The following is a 27,859-nucleotide window of genomic DNA, read 5'->3' as shown; positions in this document are numbered from 1 at the left end:
GCGACTGCAGAGCAAAAGTCAGCGTCCTTTGATATTTGATACCTGGGAAACCACCTCCACTCTCTCTAAAGTTCCTGTTTGTGTGTGAACCAATATTTCCAAACATGCAGACAGAGGTTTTCATCCTTTCTTAGAATACTGCATTCCTATTGGCTGATTTGGCTAATGCTGAATCAGTGAAGGTATATGAATCCTACACCCTCTGAAATATCCTGGACTTGGAACACTTCTGCAAGAAAAACACAAGCATGTAATTCCTCTTCTATATTTAAGAACTCAATGCATTCAACACAAATGATCTTCGTTGACCATCATAAACGAGAAACAAAATTTGTAGGTAGTTCCTAACTACGAAATAAGTTCACAACTATACCCAAGTACTTGGAACACAAGTCCTGGTTCAGGAAACAACACAACGAGTCAGAGTTTGTTCTCCACTAGCTTGACCACCAAATGTTTAAGGCCTTGTTCTCCTTGAGCAGATCACAGACTAAGACGCAAGTTACAATCTGTACAAGTTCTCAGTTTCTACAGCCTTGCCAAATAAGTCTGACAGAATATCATCAGGCCCACAAACATATTACTGATATCCCTTGGTGGCGAAGGTGGAGTGCGGTTGAGGCAATGCCGGAACCAGAGCAGATTTCTCTACTTGTCTGGCTGCATTGTAACTGCCATGATCGGCTTGGGCACGGTCCTAAATACCTACACGACAGAGGTACACTTCCACCTGATTGGCTGCATGTGACATTGGCGGATGAAGCAAATGGGTCATGGCAGGAGAGACCTATCTTGTTGATTTACAAACCCTCTGTGTTTCGGTCCAGTGTACATGATGGCCCTCTGCAGGTCACACTGCAAATGGTGGAACTGGAACTTCATGTAGTCACAGGGGCTCAGCTAGCAACCGACTCGGCGGTGGTGTGTTGCCATGTGGCATCGGCGCTTGAAAGCTTTTGCGACACGCCACTCTCCCTTCTTCATTCTGCTATCATCCATGGTTGGGTCAATTCGATTGCCTAGTCCTCACTCGTGTGTTAATGATCTATTTGATTTGTAACCTAACTATGTCAAGGACGTTTTGAATGTCACTAACCCCATGTTTGGTCCACGAAAGTTTTCCTGCAAGTAATAAACAAGGAAAAGAAAATACGGCATTTCTCAAATCACAGTCTCGTAGCCATTCATGTTTGCTGTATAGTTCGGCCTTAAATTGTGCACTGAATTGCCGACTTTTTGTTATAACTGCTTGCAAGTTGTTAAATCAGGATTCGGCTTACCTAGCCCCTTGATTTCTAATTTTTCTTCAAACTTGAGTAAATTGAAGCGTTTAGAGAGCAAGGAAAATAGTTGATTCATTATATCACCTATTCACTTGTTTGCTGAGCTTCAATATTCATTGTAGCACACGCTAAAATCACGGACACAACGCACAGGACACAGATATTTTGCTCGCAACTACACGCGAACTGGTGAGGAGGCGCGAGAATCCCGCTTTGTTTCGAAGACATGACAGCTCCGGTTCTCTTCAGAAGAGTTCGGGCACTGTTTCTGAGGCTCACGGCGTTTCTCGTGTGGGATGTTGACGCACCCAAGGCCCGTATACGATAACAGGGCTTCCAAGCATTGCCCCTGCACCCCACACCTCCCTGAGACACCCAAGTCCCTGCTTGCAAGCACGGTACAGTCCCAAGTTGCCATCCGCGCATTTCCGTCACAGTCACCTACATTCGTCACTTAAGGCCCACCCATTTCAAAAGAGATAACTGGCGTACTACTTTTCCACTTGTATAGAAAGCTCAAAAAGCAAACACAGTGTAGCAAAAGTATTCCCGTATGTAACGCAAGCCTGCAAATCTAAAAGGAGCCACCGCTGCTAAGATGCAAGGAACTAGTGATGCGGATAGTTCCCACTTTCGCCGTTGTCCAGAAGCATATAAATCCACCACTGTCCGCCACTCGATCTCGACTGAAGACAGACTGGTCACATGTCGTGCATCGGAAGATGCAGTGATTGGTGGCCTAATGTCAATGCAGCTTAGAGCAGTAGCCAGAAGGTCGTCAGCCAGGTTGTCCTAGAAAATTACCTGAATGAAAGTATTCGAGGAAAATAGAAAATATGCTGACATCAAATGATAAACTCACCGGGTTCTTAAAAAAATTAGAATATGAAAATCACACGTGGAAAAGAAAAATATTAAAATGTTTACTTTTACTTTTAAGTTACATCGACATGGCAACATAACCTTCGAACTCATTTTAAACCACATGGCGCAATGCGACCTTTCTCTGGAGGAAGGCGAGCAGTTCACAAAACTTCAGACGGACAGAACACTTCAACTGAAATATGGTAACTACCACTTATCAAGTACTGAATGTTAGCCAGATGGAGTTTTCGTCACTAGCCAACACAGAAAACAGGAAATATGAGTGTCTTCTCCTAGTAAAACAAGAAATGTGTGTGCGTTTGTCTTTGGTTCCATCACAAATTGAACTTTTGTGTAAGAAGCGAGAGGTTCAATTTTCTCGTTGATAACTCACACTTCTAAGGCGTGAACCAATAACTAATTTGCAAGTAAGTTTAAGTTCTGGAATATTACTGTATATTCTGTTGGTCTTTTTTTAAAGAAGGCGTGAACCAATAACTAATTTGCAAGTAAGTTTAAGTTCTGGAATATTACTGTATATTCTGTTGTTCTTTTTTTAAAGATGAATATTCAGTGAAATTAATTCAGCTACTCTTATTGGCAATGTCATAAGCCCTCAGATGTATGTAGCTAACCTCACGGCACGGTATTGTGTCGCGGCACACCAGTTGAGAACCACTACTGCACAGAGTGGTCGTGGGACTCTGATGCTAAACCGTTCGTTGGATCCGGTGTTAAAGCTACCATTTGGTGCTAGACTTTGCACCGGGTTTGACTCCCTCCGATGTCGCTCATTACTGAGCGAGGGAGTGTATTGGTAAGACAATGGATTCGCAGTCTGGAGGACCGTGGTTCAAATTCCCTTCCTGCCAGCTAGGTTAAGGTTTAGCATTGTTTCCGTAAAGCAATTGAGGCAAATTCCGGGATAGTTCCTTAGAGGAGAACATGGCTTGCGTCGTTCCCCATACGTTCCCAATGGAAGTTTGTGCTTCGTCTCTAATGACTTTTTCATAGACGGGACATTAAAAATTTTCCTCCCTTCTCTCCTTTCTACCTTTCTCCGACATTGTCATCAACAGTAAAACGTGTCTCTATATTCTGAACGTACTTCTTGTAGTTGTTTATTCTACAAAGTTACATATAAGACTACTGCACACAAGCTGGCTAAAGTAGCACCAGTTAAAGAAATATGCATCAGGTAATAGCTAGTGAATACGGCTCGTAGATTGTTCTTTTTTCTCTTCTTTTTGTACTAGAAGTCATTCGCATCCGAAACCGTGTCGGTTAAGGGTGAAGACACCAGTAACGCACGTACAGCCATTCTTTCATCTCTAAAATGAGGATCTCTTAAAGACTTTCAGGTTTTCGAATCAAAACTCCAGAACAATAAAACCATCGTGTTCTACGTTCACCTTCCATGTGTTGACTATTAGCATAAGCGATAAGCCACTATAGTAATTTCCAAATTGTTTATGGATGTGTGAATTGATATTCTCATTAACAGCTATTTGCGTTACTGGTGAATTAATTTTATAGCGTGAGGCAAAGGAGGTGAAAAAATGAAAGTAGCACTGAGGAATGACAACAGTACTTCCGTGTCGAATCTGGCCTTCAGACGATACGGGTTTCAGCTTGTCGAACGGTTCCACCGCTTGCAGCGCTACTTCGCTAAGTTGGTTGGTTGGTTGTTTGGGGAAGGAGACCAGATAGCGTGGTCATCGGTCTCATCGGATTAGGGAAGGATGGGGAAGGAAGTCGGCCGTGCCCTTTCAGAGGAACCATCCCGGCATTTGCCTGGAATGATTTAGGGAAATCACGGAAAACCTAAATCAGGATGGCCGGACGCGGGATTGAACCGTCGTCCTCCCGATTGCGAGTCCAGTGTCTAACCACTGCGCCACCTCGCTCGGTACTTCGCTAAGTGTCTCGAATGTCGGCCTTACACCTCCCGATGCATCTCCCGCCTTTGAACGCCACGTCGAGGAAGTTATGGTAACAACACTGATTGAACGCCTGAGTAATTTGCTGGCCGAGATACAGGGTGGACAGGGACAGCTGGCTACCTGTCTCCGCCAACGCAACTGCGAATTTACTTCGTTCCACCCTGGTAGCTCACTACAGCGAACGGTTAGCCCTGAATGTTTTCCGGTCAGTGTCACGCAGTGTGGGTGTTGCAGCTGTGTGTAGGGGCTTTATCAACAACCAAGGTGGCTCGATGAACCCTCTGCCAAGCACTTAAATGCGATTTGCAGAGTATCCATGTAGATGTAGATGTAGATGTAGCCGAGGCCAACACAGAATCCAGCTGTTTATGGACGTTGGCCAACTAACCTTGTGTCCAATTCATACCGTGTAAAAACGGCATGAAAAATCAGAAAGGAATGTAACTGGAAAAGAAGACATATAACTTAGCAAATGACCGAACTGTGAGCTGATTAAGTTGCGACGCATCACCTCTCCCCCCTCCCCCCCCCCCAAACCGTTCCCCCTGAAAAACAAATAAAAAGTAGCACTAAAATAAATGCCATACTAAAACAGTTGATACTCCTGAGACATATAAAGTGTTTCCTTTATCTACGATAATGATGCAGGCCGAAGCAGTGAATTAAAATCTTTACAGTGGCAAGTTCGGATCCCGGCGCTGGCACAAATTTTAATTCATTGCTACGACCTACATCACCAATAAAACAATCACTGTTGACTAGAACTCAGGTCATGTAAAAGTTAATGTATGAAGAAATACGCAAACACTTATTGGAATTAAACTCCAGCAGCTTTACTGCCTGAGCCACAATACATAATACGTCCTATACGTTCATGTTGACTGCTTCCGACTTCTCTGTCACTTTTCCTGACACTGTCCATTTCTTCTACCAACGATGTAAGGAAATTCCGCTGACATTTTCTATTCACTATTCCAGCGTCCGCAGCTCGTGGTCTAGTGGCTAGCGTTGCTGGCCCTGGATCACGAGGTCCCGGCTGCGATACCCGACCGGGTCGGGTATTTTCTACGCCCGGGAAGACTTGTACGGGCGCAGATGACCACGATGTTGAGTGTCCCACAAACAAACATAATAAAATGTTCAAATGGCTCTGAGCACTATGGGACTTAACATCTGAGGTCATCAGTCCCCTAGAACTTAGAACTACTTAAACCAAAATAATCTAAGCACATCACACAGCCATGCCCGAGGCAGGATTCGAACCTGCGACCGTAGCGGTCGCGCCAACATAATCATCGTCACTGTTGCAGCCCTATTTGTTCCATTAACTGACACAGAGACGACACATTGCACGTGAAGGACAGGAGTTCTGTGCCATCAGACGGGAGTGATAAGGCCTGCATAAGCAGTAGGGGAAAAGCGGGCATGGTGGCCAGAACTGGCATAACGGCCATCTGAATGTGTGAGCCCGTACAGTGCTGCAGACGTATGGCAGCTGCATGAGGGTGTCACTCGAAACCCCCTCCACCACATATAGTCATTTGAAGAAGCCAGGATACCACGTTGTCTCGCAGCCCGTTTTGTATGGTTTTGAGACCTTCTGATCGAAGGTACGTTCTTACTACAGGTAATTACTAGAAATCTATACTACTGGCCATTAAAATTGCTACACCAAGAACAAATGCAGATGATAAACGGATATTCATTGGACAAATATATTATACCAGAACTGATATGTGATTACATTTCACGCAATTTGGGTGCATAGATCCTGAGAAATCAGTACCCAGGACAACCACCTCGGACCGTAATAACGGCCTTGATACGCCTGGGCATTGAGTCAAACAGAGCTTGGATGGCGTGTACAGGTACAACTGCCCATGCAGCTTCAACACGATACCACAGTTCATCAAGAGTAGTGACTGCCGTATTGCGACGAGCCAGTTGCTCGGCCACCATTGACCAGACGTTTTCAATTGGTGAGAGATCTGGAGAATGTGTTGCCCAGGGCAGCAGTCGAACATTTTCTGTGTCCAGAAAGGCCCGTACAGGACCTGCAACATGCGGTCGTGCATTATCCTGCTGAAATGTAGGGTTTCGCAGGGATCGAATGAAGGGTAGAGCCACAGGTCGTAGCACATCTGGAGTGTAACGTCCACTGTTCAAAGTGCCGTCAATGCGAACAAGAGGTGACCGAGACGCTTCCAATGTGCGTTCACCGCGATGTCGCCAAACACGGAAGCGACCATCATGATGCTGTAGACACAACCTGGATTCATCCGAAAAAATGACGTTTTGCCATTCGTGCACCCAGGTTCGTTGTTGAGTATACCATCGCAGGCGCTCCTGTCTGTGATGCAGCGTCAAGGGTAACCGCAGCCATGGTCTCCGAGCTGATAGTCCATGCTGCTGCAAACGTCGTCGAACAGTTCGTGCCGATGGTTGTTGTCTTTCAAACGTCCCCATCTGTTGACTCAGGGATCGATACATGGCTGCACGATCCGTTACAGCCATGCGGATAAGATACCTGTCATCTCGACTGCTGGTGATACGAAGCCGTTGGGATCCAGCACGGCGTTCCGTATTACCCTCCTGAACCCACCGATTCCATATTATGCTAACAATCATTGGATCTCGACCAACGCGAGCAGCAATGTCGCGATACGGGAAACCGCAATCGCGACAGGCTACAATCCGACCTTTATCAAAGTCGGAAACGTGATGGTACGCATTTCTCCTCCTTACACGAGGCATCACAACAACGTTTCACCAGGCAACGCCAGTCAATTGCTGTTTGTGTATGAGAAATCGGTTGGAAACTTTCCTCGTGTCAGAACGTTGTAGGTGTCGCCACCGTCGCCAACCTTGTGTGAATGCTCTGAAAAGGTAATCGTTTGCATATCCCAGCATGTTCTTCCTGTCGGTTAAATTTCGCGTCTGTAGCACGTCATCTTCGTGGTGTAGCAATTTTAATGGCCAGTAGTGTACATATCAAGGTAGCTCCCTTTAACGTTGCAGTGTTTGGCGATGGTTAGTAGCGACAAATTCGCCTGTCGACGAGTGTTACATCAAAGAACGTCGCTAACTAACCTGTTCCTACTGTTATTTATGTAAACAAATATTGAATGTAACCATAATAAAAAATGAACGATAATAATAATAACAATAATCATGTTAATAATAAAATAATAATTGCTGACTGATAATAAATAATAATAGTTATTAAAAAATAAAAAATTGTTTCTCCATACAGAGATGTTAGACACATATAGATGGAAAGGTACAGTGTGCCATGAGATCCGTGTGAAACGGAGAGAGTATTACATGAGATGAAGGACGGCATGGCATTCAAAACTGCTGCAACTATCAACTGATTTCCAAAGAGTCGGTAGAAGACGAGACTTTTTAAGGATGATCTGTGTTCTATTGACAACAAGAAACTGTTTGGAGGTTTTCATTCCGTTTTTAACTGAAATCAAGAAATGGAAATTTAGGACCATCTGCTGTTGTTGGAGACGAGATTTTTTTGCATGACTGCTAAGGACCTGCGATGTGCAGCATTTCAGCTGGCAGAGAGGAATAATCTCCCGATAATTTTAATAAGGAGACAGGAATGTCTAGTAAGGGGTGGACCGCTGTTTCGGGAAAAAGTTTCCAAATGGCTCTGAGCACTATGGGACTCAACTGCCAAGGTCATTAGTCCCCTAGAACTTAGAACTAGTTAAACCTAAGTAACCTAAGGACATCCATGCCCGAGGCAGGGTTCGAACCTGCGACCGTAGCGGTCTTGCGGTTCCAGACTGCAGCGCCTTTAACCGCACGGCCACTTCGGCCGGCAAAAGGTTTCCAAAACCGAGGTAGAGGTCATGTGTCCAGAACAAGCAATGTTAGCCAGAGAACTGAGCTTTGTATTGGTGAGGACGAAAATGACTATTTGTGTGAAAATTGTCATTAAAATATTTTTGAGTCACCTTACTTTTTCGGTAGTAATAATGTTTTTTTTTTCTTCAAACAATGATAATTATATTATGCAATTAATTTTCTAGTCTCAGTGTGTAATTTGTACTATAAATAAGTTCTCTTTTCTCTCAATACATTTTTTTAAAGTTCAAACTTGTTTTCACAATTGTAACTATGTGGCCATTATACCTTAACCAGTCGGGCAGGACGACCACTTCAGTGTCTGTAGGATTATTAATTATCAGGTGCTTTTCTCTTTTACAGCGAGAATGAAAAATATCAGACATGTAGGAGGATAGTCTGACTCCATTCTCTGCTTTTGGAGTCCCTAGATCCGGTAGTCAATCAACGTAGTCGTTTTTAAATGCTCTACTCTTTTCAGTTGACCAGTCCAAAGAAATGTGCTGTCAACGTCGTGTTAACACATATAGAGGCAAGAACAATAGCTCTTTCCGTACTAAACTTGCAGCCAGATTCGGACGTCTCAGTTTCGACTCCAACAGTTTAGAAGTCAAGGTATTGAAAACTGGGTCAGTTTCATCACAATTAAAACTTGATCATCAGTCAGTCCTTCAGCAGAAACTAGAAAACATTAACCGGGTTAATTGACAGTTTTGTGTCATAGATATTAAGATGCCTAGTAACACACAGTTTTTTTATTAACTAAACCATTCGACACTGGCAATGAAACTGCGGTTACCTTCATTAAACTCTTTCTGGAAATACGTCGCCTTTTCCTTTACTATGGGGCAAGTTATTAGCAAGCTTTTTCCAGCTTTTGTGTGAGGCAAAGAAAAAGATCTCAGCTTACAATTCCGTGTTCACTTTGTGACTCTGGTCATCGGGGATCAGTTTGAACGGCAACTCATCACTGAAGACAATTTTACTCCAGTCAACGGGATTCCAGGCCGAGAGCGTATCTGGAGACACTCCGGACGGCGGTGGGATACGAATCTGATCGTCGCTCCTCATATGGCCCGACTGCCAGGAGTGATGGTCTCGAGTGATATTTCTTTTCATAGCAGGACCCCTTTGGTTGTCATCTGCGGCACCCTTACAGTACAGTGGTACGTCGGCGATATTCCATGCCCCGTTTTGTTGCCCTTCATGGCAAGCCATCCTGGCGTTACATTTCAGCAAGATACTGCCCGCCCGCACACGGGAAGAGTTTCTACCGCTTGTCTTCGTGCCTGCCATACGCTACCATGGCCAGTAAGGTCTCCGCATCCCTCCCCTACTGAAACGTTTGGAAGAATTATGGACAGAGCCCTCCAACCATCTTGGGGTTCTGACGATTTAACGCGCCAATCGGGCAGAATTTGGCACAATATTGCTCAGGAGGACACACAACAACTTAATTAATCAATGCAAAGCGGAACGACTGTTACGCATGAGGACCAGAGATGGACCAATGCGTAATTGACTTGCTCAATTTGTGAAGCCCTGTCTCATGAATAAATCACCCAAGTTTTCTGAAACTGTAAACATATGTTTGTCTGTAAATGTGCAGCGTGATTATAATTAAAGTTAAACTTTCAAAACGCTGTATAAATAACACCACTAGTGAGAATGATGTCAAATTTCAACGGAATATTATCGGACAAGGGGAAACCGTACGGCAGAAAAAAAATAGTGCAAAAATTGATCAATGGATGGCGCTGTATGTGTCAGAATACGTAACTGAAAACACCTGTCATGCGCACGACTCATTGAAGTCGGTATAAACACGCCAGGTACACGGCTTTTCCTCCTTTAGCCTCTGCAACGTTCCCCACGACTGTCTCAATGCAGGATAGCACTCTGCTTGTAAAGCTGTATTACAGGAATGGTGACTGTACACACGTCGCTCTGCAGAAGTTCCGTACTCTGGAGGGTTTGAAAAAAGGCGTTAGTTCGATTACTCCCGTGGGTCTGGAGGAAATGATTCGGAAATTCCAAAAGACGGGTTCTTTTGGCGTGCAACCTGGTAGAGGGAGGAGACCAATTGATTCGACGTCAATGGAAGCAGTGGACACAGCAATGCAGGAGGAGACGAGTGGTGGTGTGCAATGCCCGAACATTGGACATACCCGTGAGCACAGTGTGTAAAATGCTATGAAACATCCTTCTACGCTATCCATTCAAAATTACCCATGCGCACGAGTTGCATCCTGATGACCTGCCAGCAATAGAGACCTTTGCTTTAGAATTTCTTGCTCGTATGGAAGTGGACAAAGATTGGTCGTGGAAGACTTTGTGGACAGACGAAGCCCACTTCTATCTCGCAGGATATGTCAATACACGGAATTGTCGAATATGGGCAACGGAAAATCTACACGCAAATCAACGAGTACTACTTCATTCTGAAAAGAACACTGTATGGTGGGGATTTACAGCATCATTTATCATAGGGCCATATTTTTTTTCGAAAAAACAGGTGCTTCTGGTTCTGCTACCTGTACCGTCACTAGTAAGCGCTATGAGTGTCATTTGCGCAACCACGTCATTCCAGCTCTCCAACTGTGTGGATGTCTGGATGGAATCATTTTTATGCAAGATGGCGCACCTCCGCACATTGCATATCCAGTAAAGCAGCTGCTGAAGCGTCATTTCGGAAATGCTAAAATTATCAGCCGGTATTTCCCTACAGCCTGGCCGTCCCGATCACCTGATCTTAATCCGTGTGACTTTTGGCTGTGGGGCTATCTGAAAGATGTTGTGTTCAGTATTCCGATTGCAAACTTAGCTGCATTGAAGGAACACATTGTGCAACACATTCTGGACGTGACCCCGGAAACACTTCGATCAGTTGTGGAACATGCTGTTTCTCGATTTTAACTTGTTGCAGAAAACGGTTGACAGCATATTGAGCATGTTTTGCAACCGTCACACGGAAATTAATAATCCGATTTGATTTTGATTGATGGTTTTTGTGCGGTTTTTGGCCCCAGGATAATTAAAAACGGATCTGAGTGATGCTTTCTACGCGGGTTTTGGCCTCAGGACAATCAAAACCGATTTTTCCCATCCGATGTGATATAACCTTGCCGTGGTGGATTGGCTTACGTAACTAACGGTATCACACCTGTACGCCCATGCACACTGAGTGGTACCGTTTGTTTAACGTCAAACTGACACCTTAGGCATTGTAGTATGATTCATTTGCCATTTGTAGTCGACCACTAGTAAATTATGGTGCTTACAGCGCCAGCTATTGCTACATTTTGTAATTATTTATTTTTCTTGTGCCATACTGGCCAGTGGTGTTATTTCTACAGCGGCGGTCTTTGCAGCACATCGTTCTTTCTTTTTTTTTTTTTTTTAGTATAACTCTCCACAAGACTTCCTCGATGGTGTAGAAAGAAAGAGTAGTTAAGGAGAAACATCGACACTTCATAACACTTCTGCTATTTGCCAGCCATTTTATTTCCGTCGGTAGAGCTTTATAGCTGCGTATTTCACACCATTCTTGGCTAAAGTTAGATTCATTGAAGGGTAACGCAGACCATTTTATCTTCTAGTGTTGCACTTGTGGATATATCTGTTACTCCCAAACTCAGGTTGGTGGCTGATACTAAGCTTCATAAGCGAACAAATGTACTGTTAGAATGTGTTTAACATTCCCAGATGCCTGCAAGATATGAACCCTACACATAATTCCAGTCACTTTCTTTTCTCCAATGAATACTTTCTGTCTAAGAGAAGAGTTACCCCAAAATATTATACAGTAAGACGTCAATCGATGGAAATAGGCAAAACATGTTAAATTACTGACTTCTGTACCTGCAAAGTTGATAATTACGGCAAAAGCAGTCGAACCTAAATGTTTGGTTTACAACGTGTCGGTATCGGTATCGATTGCCAGCCTGGATAATTCTAGGGCGGTAAGACCTGGAATTGGATCCACTCATTCTCGTGAATACATAAGTAGCGGCACTGACACGCAAGTCACAGAAGAAGAGTCGCGTCTAAAACTTGCAGCAGACCGATCGTCACGCGACAATTATTTACTTAGTTTTCCGCCTTCGCTTCTGGCGTGCACTTTGTGGGAAGCAGAACACTTCGATGTTAGCCCCACTTCCGCAACTTAACCCTCTTACACTCACTGTCACTGCGTAATTATCAACTGAAAGGAAGCAGTATGTTCATGATTTGTCTAGGCACGCGCTAGCATATCGCAGTTCCTTTTTTTTTCTAGCGATATCATTACCGTTTGTTAAAAATATCTGAGACTTTTCACACCAACTAAACAAGCCCATAACGAATCGTGGAGCTTTTCCACGATCGAATTTTTCTCTTAATTTAGTCAATCGAGCTAAGAATTCGAGACTGACGAGCAAAGAACCAAATGCTTAAGAGTTCTCTAAGTAATTTCCTTCGTTGATAAACTACTGCTCACAGAAACACTTTCAGCGAAATTCAGTGTTATATCTGCCTTCTCCACAATTAGACACTGTAACATATTCTTCTAAAATTGTGATATGACGTAACATGCAAATTACCCATGATATTGCCTTACTCTAGGAGCAAAATATGTAGAAAATTCAAATTACCTTACAGTGAAATCAAACAGCAGAAGTTTATGAGTGTATGTGGTTGATATACAAATGAAACGGATTAATTAGAGGATTAAAACATAGACTGTTTTCATTTATTACAGTTTTTTTCACGCAAATAGAAAAGTCAAGACTGATCTGACTGGGTGTGGACGCGACTCAGTTGTGAAGAGTGGGAGTGATGAATCATCTCGCCATTCTTCTTTGTCAGTTGTCGGGCAGTGTGGGCGGCTGACATTGGGACGATTTTTCTTTTTTGTAGTCATCATTCTTTCTGACTGGTCTGATGCGCCCCGCCACGAATTCCTGTCCTGTGCCAACATTTTCATCACAGAGTCGCACTTGCAACCTACGTCCCCTGTTATTTGCTTTGAAGTATTCCAGTCTCTGTTTTCCTCTGTAGTCACTCCCCAGTGTCTTAACAGATGTACCTCACTCCCTAATGTCTTAACAGATCTACCCTGTCCCTTCTTCTTGTCAGTGTTTTCTATATATTCTACATCTACACACACACTCTGCTAGCCACCAAGCGGTGTGTGGCGGAGGGCACAATTCGCGCCAAAGTCGTATTTCGCCCCCTCTGTTCCACTCGCGGATCGCACGATGGAAAAACGACTGTCTGAACGCCTCAGTACGAGCTCTTGTTTTCCTTATCTTTGAATGGTGATCATTGCGCGATTTGAAAGTTGGTGGTAATAATATATGCTCTACATCCTCGGTGAAGATCGGATTTCGGAATTTAGTGAGCAGCCCCTTCTGGTTAGCGCGCCGTCTATCTGCAAGTGTGTCCCACTTCAAACTTTCTATGGGATTTGTAACGCTCTAGCGATGGCTAAATGTACCAGTCACGAATCTTGCCGCTCTTCTTTGGACCGTCTCAATCTCTTGAATCAGACCCAACTGGAAAGGGTCCCATACAGACGAACAATACTCCAAGACTGGACGAACTAATGTATTGTAAGCTATTTCCTTTGTTGAAGGACTGCATCGCTTCAGGGCTCTACCAATAAACCGCAATCTAGAGTTCGCCTTACCCGTTACTTGTGTAATCACATCATTCCATTTGAGATCATTTCGAATAGTCACACCCAGATACTTGTCGGAGGTTACCGCTTACAAAGACTGGGCATTTATTTTGTACTCGTACATTAATGGGGATTGTCGTCTTGTTATACGCAGTAGGTTACACTTACTAATATTGAGAGATAACTGCGAGTCATTGCACCACACATTTATTTTCCGCAAATCCTCATTGATTTGTTCACAACTTTCGTGTGACACTACTTTCCTGTAGACTACAGCATCATCGGCAAACATTCTCAGGTCGCTGTCAATACCATCAACCGGATCATTTCCGTAAATCGTAAAAAACAGCGGACCTATTACGCTGCCCCGGGGCACACCTGTTGATTTCACCCCATTCAGGGCGACATACTACTCTCTGTCTGTTAGAAAACTTTCTATCGAGCCGCATATGTCATCGGATAGACCGTAAGCGCGCACTTTTTGTAGCAAATGACAGTGCGGAATTGAGTCGAACGCCTTTCGAAAGTCGAGAAATATGGCATCAACCTGGGAGCCGCTATCTAGAGCCTGTTGTATATCATGCACAAAGAGGGCCAGCTTTGTCTCGCATGACCGCTGTTTCCTAAAACCGTGCTGGTTTCTGCAGATGAGTTTCTCAGAGTCTAGGAAGGTCATCATGTCTGAACACAAAATATGTTCCATGATTCTACAACAAATCGATGTCACTGAAATTAGCCGGTATTTATGTGCATCCGATTTTCAACCCTTTTTATAGACTGCTATGACCTGGGCCTTCTTTCAGTCCCGTGGAACTTCCCGCTGTTCCAATGATCTCTGATAGATGATGGATAAGAATGGTGCTATATTTGTAGCATAGTTAACATAAAATCTTACGGGGATACCGTCTGCGCCAGATGCCTTCCTGGCGTCTAAGGATCTTAACTGTTTTACAATCCCAGATACACTAAACACTATGTCAGCCATCGTTTCCTTTGTTCGATAACTGAAAGGGGGAATGGTGCTGCAGTCCTCTACAGTAAACGAGTTTTTGAAAGCTGGTTTAGAATTTAGGCCTTCTGTTTATTATCATGTTACATTACCCATACTGTCAGCAAGAGAAGGTATTGAATTATTTGTAGCGTTCATAGATTTTAAGTACGACAAAAATTTTTTTGGTTTATTTTTAGAATCTGCAGATAAAATATTGCTTTCAAATTCGTTAAAAGAATCTCTCATTGTCCACCTGACGGCTGCTTTCAGCGGGGCAGTGACTACGTTTAAAATGACTGTGAAAAATTCTCTGCTGTCTCAGCAACTTCCTAATATGTTTGTTGTACCAAGGCGGATCCTTTCCCTCCACTATACTTTTGCTAGGCACATACTTCTCTAGCACATGGTGGACAATACCTTTAAATTCCGACCAAAGATCCTCAATATGTTTGTGTCCCGAGGTGAATGCTTGGAGCTGACTATGAACATATTCATTAATGACACTTTTATTTGCTTTCCCTCTGCTTTTCTGCAGAGAACCTTCTCATTCCTTATCTTATCAGGTAACCTAATTTCCAACATTCTTCTGTAGCACCACATTTTAAATGCCTCGCTTCTCTTCTGATCTGGCTTTCCTGCAGTCCATGTTTCACTACCACAAAATGCCATGCTCCAATTGTAAATTCTTAGAAAATTATTCCTCAAATTAAACCCTATAGTTTGATACTAGTAGATTTCTCTTGGCCAGGAATGATTTTTCGCCAGTGCTAGTCTGTTTTTTATGTCCTCCTTGCTCCGTCCGTCATGGCTCATTTTGCTGCCTAGATAGCAGAATACCTTAACTTCGTTTACTTCGTGATTACCAATCCTGATGTTAGCTCTCCCGTTGTTCTCATTTTGCTACTTCTCATTACTTTCGTCTTTCTTCGATTTATTCTCAGTCCATAGTTTGTACTCATTAGACAGTTCGTTCCATTCAACACTGTAATTCTTATTCACTGTTAAAGAGGATAGCAATGTCATCAGCGAATGTTATCACTGATATCCTTTCATCTTCAGCTTTGGTCCCACTCCTGAACCATTCTTTTATTTCCGTCATTGCTTATTCGATGTATGGATTGGATAGTGGGGGCGAAAGACTACATCCCTGTCTTACACCATTTTTAAACTGAGCACTTCGTTCCTCTTCTTCAACTCTTATTATTCCCTGTTGGTTCTTGTACAAATTGTGTATTATCCATCTTTCCCTATAGATTACACCTATTTTTCTCAAAATTTCAAACATCTTGCACCATTTTGTATAGTCGAACGCTTTTTCCAGGTCGACAGATCATATCAACATCTCTTGAGTTTTCCTCAGTCTTCCTTCCATTAATTATCAACTAGAACGTCAGACTTCCCTCTCTGGTGCCTTTGTCTTTTCTAAATCCAAATTGAACAGGTTCTCATTTTCGTTTCTATTCTTCTGTATATTATTACTGCCAGCAACTTAGATGCATGAGATGTCTAGCTGACTGTCCGCTAATTCTTGCACTTTTCGGCTCTCGCAGTCTTCGGGATTTTGTGGATGATGTTTTCCCTTAAAAGCAGGTGGTATATCGCCAGACAGTCTACACGCCAGCGTGAACCGTCGTTTTGTTGCCACTTCCCTCAAGTTTTTACAAATTACGATGGGATGTTAACTGTCCCTTCTTCTTTGCCTGATTTTAAGTCCTCCATAGTTCTTTTAATTTCTGATTCTAATACTGCGTTCCCTACTTGTTCCCTACCGACTCCTGTTTCTTCTTCTATCACGTCATTAGACATGTCTTCTCTCTCATGGAGGCCTTCAGTGTACTCTTTCCACCTATGCGCTCTCTCCTCTGCATTTAACAGACAAATTCTCATCGCACTCTTAATGTTATCGTTCCTGCTTTTAATTTCACCGAAGGTTGTTTTGACATTTCTGTACGCTGAATCTGTCTTTCCGATAATCATTCCTTTTTTGATTTCTTCACATTCTTCATACTGCCATTTTGTCTGATCTTCCCTGAACTTCCTGTGCCTACGTGACTTGTATTTCTGTATTCCTGGATTTTGTCCGAACTTTTCTGTACTTCGTTACTTCGTCGATCAGCTGACGTATTTCCTCTGTTACCCGTGATTTTGTATTCTTTGCAGTTACTTTCCGTGTACCTAAGTTGTTGTTTCCAACTTTTGCGATGGCCCTTTTTAGGGATGCGCATTCATCTTCAATTGAGTCGCCTACTGAGCTATTCATTATCGCAATATCTCAGGAAACTTAAAAGCGTATCTCTCCATATGTTAATATCTCCCCATCCTACTTCTTTGCGCATTGATTCTTCCTTTCCAGTGTCTTAAACTTCAGTCTGCTTTTGATCATTATTAAATTGTGATCTGAGTGTATAGCCGCTCCTGCGTAAGCCTTACAATCAAATACCTGATTTCGGAATCTCTGTGTGACCATTATGTAGTCTACCTGAAAACTTGGTGTAGCTGACGGCCTCTTACAAGTATACCTCCTGCTCTTCTGATTCGTGCTGCGTTATCCGCTATTACTAGCTGAAATTTATTATCTTTTCCCTCTTTCAATCCTATTACCAAGCCTCTAGTAACTCTTTCTTCTACTCATATACCATACAACCGCATTCTTATTGGGACTCTACGGTGCGCCTTCTGGTGGCTACGCGGTGGCAAATCAGCAGTCGGATTTGCGCCGAGACCCGGGATGGTTTCCACATTGACTGGCAACGGTGGGTTGCGTTGTAGAGACAGCGCTATCACAAGATCTGAAGACCGATTTCAGGCAAGGGAACTGTAATATGCAGTCGAGTGCTTAACTCGCAAGCACTGGACCGTAAAGTTTCTTCCACTGAACACGGAACAGGAAAAGAATCAGTCACATAGTGACGATGAACATTCAGATGGAAGTAAAGATTAGAACCAAAGTCATCAGACTGGACTCGCAATCGGGAGGACGACGGCTCAATCCCATGTCAAGGCATCCTGATTTAGGTTTTTCGTTTTTGCCCTAAGTCGCTCCAGGCAAATGCCGGGATGGTTCCTTTGAAAGGGCACGGCCGAATTCCTTCCCCGTCCTTGCCTAATCCGATGAGACCGATGACCTCGCTGTCTGCTCTCCTCCCCCAGACAACCCAACGCAAAGTCATCAGACTAACAAGGGTAGGCCACGAAGTTGGGATCACAGATTTACTTCCAACTTTCTACACCTTTAGTAGGCCATTACAACAAGATGATGTACAAGTAGAAATGTGCACTACTCTGGTAATTCCGACAAAATCGCAAGAGAAGCTTTACGCATCTATTATGTAACTGATGAATGTGTGCGTCGGGGCTGCAGGTTAGAGTTCATGATGGTCAATTAGCCGGCGTTTGAGCTCCATAAAAAGATCGTGTGTGAAGTGACGGTCCGACTCCCGCTCAAACAATTTTGATCCTCACTTCTTTCATTACTGGTCATATTATTTAATTTTATGCCTGTTGACAGGTAATATAAAAAAAGCCACGTGTATTTGTATGAAGTTTTAAAGAATTTCGTGTTATTTAATTATGAGGACATACATGCTTACAACTATCGACAAGTAAATGAGGAAACGCATAGAGTCTTCCTGAAAATGTATGGCTGTCGTGATTTGCGAAGTCTCTTATACATACAGTCTGGAGAGGTACCCAGAATTACTCTGCACCTCGACGCTTCGAGCTGCAGACACAGAGGCAGCCCCGTTTCGCAGTTAACCTGCGTAGCGGTGAGACGTTACTAGTGTAGCAAGAACGAATAGCGTAGGTCCAAATTATTTGAATATCACAGAATTTACACTCGTACTACTAAGATTAAGGTTTGAGTGAGAGCGGAACCGTCGCCTCACACACGTTCGTCTTCCAACGCTCTGACGCTAACCACTCTTTTTTTTTTTTTTTGTTTTGGTCGTAGCAGAAGTCGCATGACGTCGATTGAAGTTCGTTGTTGATTCCTTCACTGAGTTTTTTTTTTTGTTTTTTTTTTTAATATAGAGACCAGCCAGCTCTCTGACCGAACGCGATGACCTACCGTGCCGTTATCCACTGGGCCATCACGAACTCTAATGGCCGGCGCCTACGCACAGGTACGTGAATTACGTAATAGACGTGTAAAACTTCTCTTGCGATTTTCTCGGAATTGCCAGAGTAGTGCACCTTACTCCTTGCACATTATGTTGTTGTAATGGCCTACTAAAGGTGTACAAAGTTGAAAGTGAATCCGTGATCCCAACGTCGTGGTGTCCCCTTGTGCTGACAAACCTCTACGTCCTCTTGCTGTCGCGTTGTCTCACTAACTTTCTCTCGTGACTCTCCTTAGCTCACAGTTTCCCCAAACTTGTCGTCCTCTCGGCGTTGTCATTGGCGAGCCAAATTTGCAGTGCCACCCAATGGCTGATCGTCGTATTGTGACCACGCCTGCCAGATCGGGGTGGGTACTTCCTATCTTGTGCGACACGGTAACTGGCGTCTTTCTCAAGTGTTCTCTGTCGAGCTCGTTTCTGTCAATGCAGCACATTGTTCTGATTTTTTTCTTCCGCATTCCCTATGCGTCGTGAGTATAGCCACATGACACTTTGTAAGGGGTTCATTATGTAAGAGGTTTACTGTTCACTATCCTACTGCAGCAAATGTAATTTCGATGTATTTATTGCTCATGTGCTGCCTGCGATATAAAACATCTCTGCTGCAATAGAATCGCAGGTCAGAGCAGTGTCGGCAGCAGTAATAATCGCTCGCTCCTACAGAGCAGTCGCAATAGTTCGTTGTTATGGAGCAGTCGCAACAGCTCGCTGTTACGGGGAAGTCGTGGTAGCTCACCGCCACAGTACAGTTGCTAGCCATGTAAGAGCAACAGCAGTCGCCGCTGGTGCAGCGCAGTTGATTGCCATGTAGTGTAAGGTAAACTTTATTACTCTTCATCGCCATGCGCATACTTAATTTTGTTGTCTGAGACGTTAATATCAATTTGTTTCAATCTTTTTGTGATTTGTCAGCACTCTTTAAGTCAGACTGGTAATGTTCAGTTTTTTTTTATGTAACGGTTTGCAGAAATATTTTCAATAATGAGGTTTCTCAGAACATAATTTCTTACCAGTCATTTACTTGAATTTAAATGTTTTACAAATTTTCCCAGATTATATTCATATGTTGTTTAGTAATCAGAGGACCAGCTATGCAACAGTGTCAACAAGCAAAGTCAGTTTTTTTCTAATAATGCAAATCTCAGACAAATATTGTTCAGTAGTAGTGGATAGGCCAGCATTGCACTAAGCTGTGCCATTTAGGAGCAGATATATAGATAGCGTCATCCGCCGACATCATTATGAGGTAAGAATTTTTCAGTTTATTCAGCTTGATTTCACAGGGCTACGACGTGCGCTGCTTACGTCCAAAATTTATCAGTTTCAATTATCAATTTATACCGGAAATAACTCATTAATAACGGTTGCTACTGCGTGAAGCCTGAGCAGTCTTATGTCTACGACTCATCCAAGAATCCGCTCGTGAACATGTTTATAAGCATCCTTCTTAACGTTCAGCCAATCTTTTTTAGGCTGAGCCATTCTTTTTCAGCAATTCCAAAGTTTCACCTGCCTCCCTGTGCCCATTCTCGACTCTTTTGTGCCCACACTCCCTCTCAGTGCCTGCAAGATGTCGTGTCCCACCGCAGAATAGAGGGAAGACAGGGGGGTTACAGGTCAGTCGGCAATTTCCGAGCGCTTAGGAGCAAACGCAGGAAAACCAACTTCCAGTGAGGCCAGGTTGATTTTACAGTAGCACCAGTCACCGTCACAAGGCATCAACGAGAGACGCGGGTTTTAAGACTCTAAGGGATGCACGCAGCAGGAGACTCGAGGACATTCGTGGGTCTGCTTAATATTGTAACAGAAGCAGCGAACACTAGCGGCATTTTGAAGTACAACTTTGAGAGCACCACTCCAAGTGCTTACCGAGGCTAACAACGAGCGACATGGAGTTGGCGTCCCAAAGATGTGACTGAGAATTCTCTCTGAATACAAAACTTTGGTTTTCATAGGATCGTGGCGGCGCACCATTTCTCCCTTTCTACAGCCGATCCGCCAACCCACGGACGCTTTGCCGGCTTCAGTCAGTGTGACGAGTGGCTCTGCACCTTCAGGGCGCCACATTCGAAGTCCATCCCCTCTCCTATGCGGTAGATGGGGATGTTTCTCAATTTTACGTTAACGAACTCCAAGTCTGGTAGAAACATCGTTCAGCTGAAAACTAAACGTCACTGCCACTCGTATTATGGTCAGCAACAACAGTGCCTTACGCCACGTGGCCCACCCCTCAGTCCTTTTGTGAGTGGGGACTGCTGCAGTAGCACTCTAACCTTTGTAAACCTACCCACGCTGCAGTTCTCAGGAGCAAGTATTAAGCTTGCTGCCTCTGCTAATATGTGTGCTTTTTAGCGGCCATCTTCTAATGTTGCGCCTTACAACGGCGTCTAGGCGGGGGATGGACTTACCAGTTCGTTCTCTGAAGTGAAACTTCTCCCCTGTGACAGCTGCCCTGAGCGTCTGCAATTCGTAGAGCTCTAGCATTATTGGTGACCTCAGGCAATCTAAATGCTACCACTTTTGCCCGCTCGCTGCAGTGTGTATCTGATTTTCTGACTGCCTGGACTATTAAGGTTAACTACACTCCTGGAAATGGAAAAAAGAACACATTGACACCGGTGTGTCAGACCCACCATACTTGCTCCGGACACTGCGAGAGGGCTGTACAAGCAATTATCACACGCACGGCACAGCGGACACACCAGGAACCGCGGTGTTGGCCGTCGAATGACGCTAGCTGCGCAGCATTTGTGCACCGCCGCCGTCAGTGTCACCCAGTTTGCCGTGGCATACGGAGCTCCATCGCAGTCTTTAACACTGGTAGCATGCCCCGACAGCGTGGACGTGAACCGTATGTGCAGTTGACGGACTTTGAGCGAGGGCGTATAGTGGGCATGCGGGAGGCCGGGTGGCGTACCGCCAAATTGCTCAACACGTGGGGCGTGAGGTCTCCACAGTACATCGATGTTGTCGCCAGTGGTCGGCGGAAGGTGCACGTGCCCGTCGACCTGGGACCGGACCGCAGCGACGCACGGATGCACGCCAAGACCGTAGGATCCTACGCAGTGCCGTAGGGGACCGCACTGCCACTTCCCAGCAAATTAGGGATATTGTTGCTCCTGGGGTATCGGCGAGGACCATTCGCAACCGTCTCCATGAAGCTGGGCTACGGTCCCGCACACCGTTAGGCCGTCTTCCGCTCACGCCCCAACATCGTGCAGCCCGCCTCCAGTGGTGTCGCGACAGGCGTGAATGGAGGGACGAATGGAGACGTGTCGTCTTCAGCGATGAGAGTCGCTTCTGCCTTGATGCCAATGATGGTCGTATGCGTGTTTGGCGCCGTGCAGGTGAGCGCCACAATCAGGACTGCATACGACCGAGGCACACAGGGCCAACACCCGGCATCATGGTGTGGGGAGCGATCTCCTACACTGGCCTACACCACTCGTGATCGTCGAGGGGACACTGAATAGTGCACGGTACATCCTAACCGTCATCGAACCCATCGTTCTACCATTCCTAGACCGGTAAGGGAACTTGCTGTTACAACAGGACAATGCACGTCCGCATGTATCCCGTGCCACCCAACGTGCTCTAGAAGGTGTAAGTCAACTACCCTGGCCAGCAAGATCTCCGGATCTGTCCCCCATTGAGCATGTTTGGGACTGGATGAAGCGTCGTCTCACGCGGTCTGCACGTCCAGCACGAACGCTGGTCCAACTGAGGCGCCAGGTGGAAATGGCATGGCAAGCCGTTCCACAGGACTACATCCAGCATCTCTACGATCGTCTCCATGGGAGAATAGCAGCCTGCATTGCTGCGAAAGGTGGATATACACTGTACTAGTGCCGACATTGTGCATGCTCTGTTGCCTGTGTCTATGTGCCTGTGGTTCTGTCAGTGTGATCATGTGATGTATCTGACCCCAGGAATGTGTCAATAAAGTTTCCCCTTCCTGGGACAATAAATTCACGGTGTTCTTATTTCAATTTCCAGGAGTGTATGTACAAGTCATTACATCGTTACTATGTGACAACGGATACAAGACTTATTGGCACGTTTCTCAGTCTTTAAGTGAGGTGGAATTCTTCAGCAGCAAGCCAGAAGCTTCACACGGTATCTCTGTGTTCTGGGCATTCTTGTTTCTGTGCGTCATCCCAATATGTACAGGGGCTTACGACCTGCATTTTTCTCATTGTCCACCAGGCTGTCTATTCTCAAGCGAGCCCAGGGCATTCAATAGACTCCGCCTGCAGTGGGTTATTTATTATTTATTTCTCAAGTAAAGACGTGCTGCCTGTTGTTATTTAGCAAGTCTTACATTGCGTGATGTTACATGTTACACCATAAAAATTAAGATTTATTAATAGTACATATTTTTTGAGGATGTTATATATATACAGGGTGGTCCATTGATCGTGACCGGGCCAAATATCTCACGAAATAAACGACAAACGAAAAAACCACAAAGAACGAAATCTTTCTAGCTTGAAGGGGGAAACCAGATGGCGCTATGGTTGGCCAGCTAGATTGCCCTGCCATAGGTCAGACAGATATCAACTGGGTTTTTTAAATACGAACCCCCCATTTGACGTTTCACATGTGGCTGAACACTTCCTGTTTCCTTAAATAACGTAACTATCCGGCGAACGGTCCGGACGCTTGGATGATGTCGTCCAGGACACCGAGCAGCATACATAGCACACGCCCGTTGGGCATTTTGATCACAATAGCGATACATCAACACGATATCGACCCTTTCCGCAAATGGTAGACGGTCCATTTTAACACGGGTAATGTATCACGAAGCAAATACCGTCCGCACTGGCGGAATGTTACGTGATACCACGTACTTACACGTTTGTGACTATTACAGCGCCATCTATAACAAAGCGAAAAAAGTGCTCCAACTAAAACATTCATAATTCTTTACGTACTACAGGAATATGTAATAAAAATGGGGGTTCCTATTTTAAAAAACGCAGTTGATATCCGTTTGACCTATGGCACCGCAATCTACCGGGCCAACCACAGCGCCATCTGGTTTCCCCCTTCAAGCTAGACGAGTTTAGTTCTTTGTAGTTTTTTAGTTTGATGCTTATTTCGTGAGATATTTGGCCCGGTCACTATCAATGGGCCACCCTGTAATATTATATATATATATATATATATATATATATATATATATATATATATATATATATATATATATAAACAAAATTGTATGTATATATATAAAATTTTGTTTAAACTTGGTAATTTAGATAGAGATAATAAATGAGTGCCATAACAGGTTGTGGATGTCTTTTAAATTAAAAGTTATTTAATGGAAAAAATAACAGATGCCATTTTGACATAGATACGATGTGACAGTTTTTCCTTTTATACCTTCTATGTGTATGGTTACATCTGTTACATGCGTTTCTTGACGGTGGTAATAATTAATAATGTATTGATTGTTTAGGTTACAACGTATTTCCGAACTGAAAGTAATAGTGGAGATTGGGAGTTGATTTAAAATGTCATAGGCGCATCAGGTTCGAAGAGTCGATAGAACTTCGAGCCAGTTACACCTGATGCAGCGAAAGAAGAAGAAATATCACATCTTCAGATAGTGTTACATGCTATGAAGTGATATGACAACCAACTACACAGAGTTACTTTTTCAGATTAATTCGATGTAGCGTTGGAGAACTTTAACTTACTTTGTATTTTATTTCGTCTTCACTTCCTGTGTGTGATACAGCTTCAGAGTCAGTGTCTGCGTTCATATCTGGGTCCTTTTTTAAATCTTTATTAATACAATACAATACAATAATAATTATACAAAAAACCCAGCACCTAAACTAATTTGTGGGCCTTAATTAATATAGTAACAAATGCAGCTCCTACTTAATTTCTGTCTGGCAATATTTCTATGGACAAGGTTCAGGCTAGCCTGAAGCGAAGTCCAGAGCCTAGAGAAAATAGTCATAAGCGTGCACAAAGAGTCTAGGGAGCGATTTACAGAATGACCCAAAAGGCCGTTTACACTTGAAAATTCAATTCTTAACGGAATATTGTAGACAGAGAGAGAAAAATTGACACACATTCTCGCAATTACATGGGATTTTACTGAAACCAAAAAAGGAGTGCACAAAATGATGGCACATCGTATGACGCAAATGCAATAATAAGCATAACAAATGATTTTTAGCAAACGCGATGTTCTTTATAGCAACATGTCGGCCGTCATTCATCACCAATACCTGTAGTCGACGGAAAATGTGAAAAGCACTGTACAGCGATGTAAGCAAGAGATCATTCATACGTGTAGCAATAAGGAGTGGAGCGCCATCCTGTATAAAAGTGGTACCTTCCAGCAGCTGTTGATCTGTTGATCAGCCAGGCTAGGGAAGATGCGATTCTGTAAGGTACCGGTGTACCTCCCACACCTCATTTTCTCTAAGGGGTCCGATGACTATCGATATGGTAACTCCATAGTACATGCGACTTTCTCATCATGCGCTGGGGTTTCCACGACAGTTCTAGGATTTTCGGTACCCCAAGTTCTGCAGCTGTGGATGTTGACAGACCCTCAGAGTGTGAAATGGGCTTCGTCGGTACACAACAGGTTACCCAAAATCGTTCAAATGGCTCTGAGCACTATGGGACAACACCTATGGTTATCAGTCCCCTAGAACTTAGAACTACTTAAACCTAACTAAGGACGCCACACAACACCCAGTCATCACGAGGCAGAGAAAATCCCTGACCCCGCCGGGAATCGAACCCGGGAACCCGGGCACGGGAAGCGAGAACGCTAGCGCACAACAGGTTAGACAACCAACCGTCATATTCCCAGATCTTTTGAAGTGTTCACACCGCACATGCTGGAAAATATGGAAACTTGTGGTAAGGACTATGGGGCGAAACTGTTGAGGTCATCAGTGCCTAGTCTTACGCACTACTTAATCTAACTTAAACTAGCTTACACTAAGGACAAAACACACACCCATGCCCGAGGGAGGACTCGAATCTCCGACGGGAGGGTGGGGGGAGGGGGGGGAGGGGAGGGGAGCCGCGCGAACCGTGACAAGACGCCCTAGACCGCACGGCTACCCCGCGCGGCTCCGCACATGCTCTTCGCGTCACAAAATCGGTGGCCCACAGTTCCCGATGACGCTGGGTTTTGTGCGAATACCACTGGAAAGTACGCCTTAGTGCTCTACAAACAACCGTGTGTGGAATGTCGGTGCGAAGTGCGACTTCAGGAGCACTAACATCTCCATGCGGAGATGCACCCACTATTTCTCCATTTCTTCTTGATCTGTCTGCGCAGCAGTAGAACTTCTGTTTGGTCGCCCACTACGAGGCCAATTTTCTAAACAACCCTTGGCTTCGAATTTCGTGGTCATTTTCTTTATTTGATACACGTGCCTCAAATGACAAGGTGTTTTATTGAAACCGAAGATACCCTTCTTACGGCGATCAGATGTTAAAGCTGCAGTATCGAATTCTCCATTCTGATATTAAAGCTTCACTAAGAGTGCCCGTGTGGCAAAGTCAAGACGCCACGATTGCTGGCGCATCTGACTCCCTCTCTCACTACACGAATCTCATCTGGAGTCATTTGACGTGTTACTGGGTCAGCACCATCTGTTGGCCGGTTTTGCTCTCGTTTCCGGTTTCTATAAAACCCCTCGTCATTTGAGGCATTTGTGTCAATTTTTACCTCTAAGTCTGCATTATTCCGTGACAGTGTATTTTCAAATGTTGGGTCACCCTGTAAATGTAAAAACGTAAACACAGGCGAGATCAATCACAGTAGCATCAGCGGCACACGTCGAGGGCTTCAGAGAGTAGCGACTATCCCGGCCAAGTGTGGGGCCGCGATGTTTACACCTCTACGTGACATGCCTGCGGCAGTCCCCCCACACACTACCACACCCCTTCATGTGAGAACGGTCTGTGGCTGTGGTATGGAGGCCAATCCGAATACTGGAGAACTGCATACTTTTTTCTATGGCAGTGGAAAGATCCTTCAGAGATGACTTCAGTGAAATTACACGTATGGAGCTTGATTGATCAAATGGCAACAAGATAAGCAGCGCCGCTACCACCGTCCCACCATCAGGAGAAGAGGTCCACAAAGGACTGCTCTACTGTAATCGAAGCAGACACCTAACTCAGGCATGGTTCGGTCGCCTACCTGTGCACTTGAAGTCCATGAATCTGTGTTCTGCTGTTTTACCGATCAGACAAGTTATTCATAAAGATATTCAGATTTTCAAATTGTACACTACAATCAAAGACTTGTACGTGGTTTTTGTTCATCACGAATGTCACCAAACTATGGGAGCAGCTGTGTAGTTGCATGCTGAAAAGGTCTCCTCATCGAACCAAGTCCTCAACAGTAAAATGTCGACGTAACAAAATTCCCGAATTTGCTGCTCTTCAAAAAAACTCTCGCGTTCAAATTATACTTGGTACCGAGAGATGGCTGAAACCCGAAGTACAAAGCACTGAGATATTTAGCGAGTCATCGAACGTATAGTGCTAAGACACATCAGACGCCATAGGACGGGGAGTGTTCACTGCAGCTGACAAAAATATTGTCTCTGCGAGATCCTGCCACTCGTCTAATACAGGGTGTCTAGGAAGCTGTTTTCTCGGATAGCAGTTTATTACGGTAAATTAACTTGACATTACTTAACTCTGACTTAACAATACTTAACTGGGTCGCAACCATATGGCTCTGAGCACTATGGGACTCAACTACTGTGGTCATAAGTCCCCTAGAACTTAGAACTACTTAAACCTAACTAACCTAAGGACAGCACACAACACCCAGCCATCACGAGGCAGAGAAAATCCCTGACCCCGCCGGGAATCGAACCCGGGAACCCGGGCGTGGGAAGCGAGAACGCTACCGCACGACCACGAGATGCGGGCGGTCGCAACCATATGGCGACATGAAAATAATCAGTTTCCTTCGATATAGACAATTTCCAAGCAAGCAAATCACGCAAGTTCGTGAGTCACTGCTGTAGAGTTTATAACACAGCTCGTCTTCTAGTGCGGCTCTTCCAGTGCGGCCGAGGCTGGCTGGAGAGGCGCTTATATTCTCTTCGTATAGGTGCTGCTCCTGTCGTGGT

The sequence above is a fragment of the Schistocerca serialis genome, chromosome 7 (genome assembly GCF_023864345.2).
Source record: "Schistocerca serialis cubense isolate TAMUIC-IGC-003099 chromosome 7, iqSchSeri2.2, whole genome shotgun sequence".
In the NCBI taxonomy this organism is placed as follows: Eukaryota; Metazoa; Arthropoda; class Insecta; order Orthoptera; family Acrididae; genus Schistocerca; species Schistocerca serialis.
The sequence above is the reverse complement of the archived record's forward strand: the minus strand, read 5'-3'. Positions refer to the sequence as shown.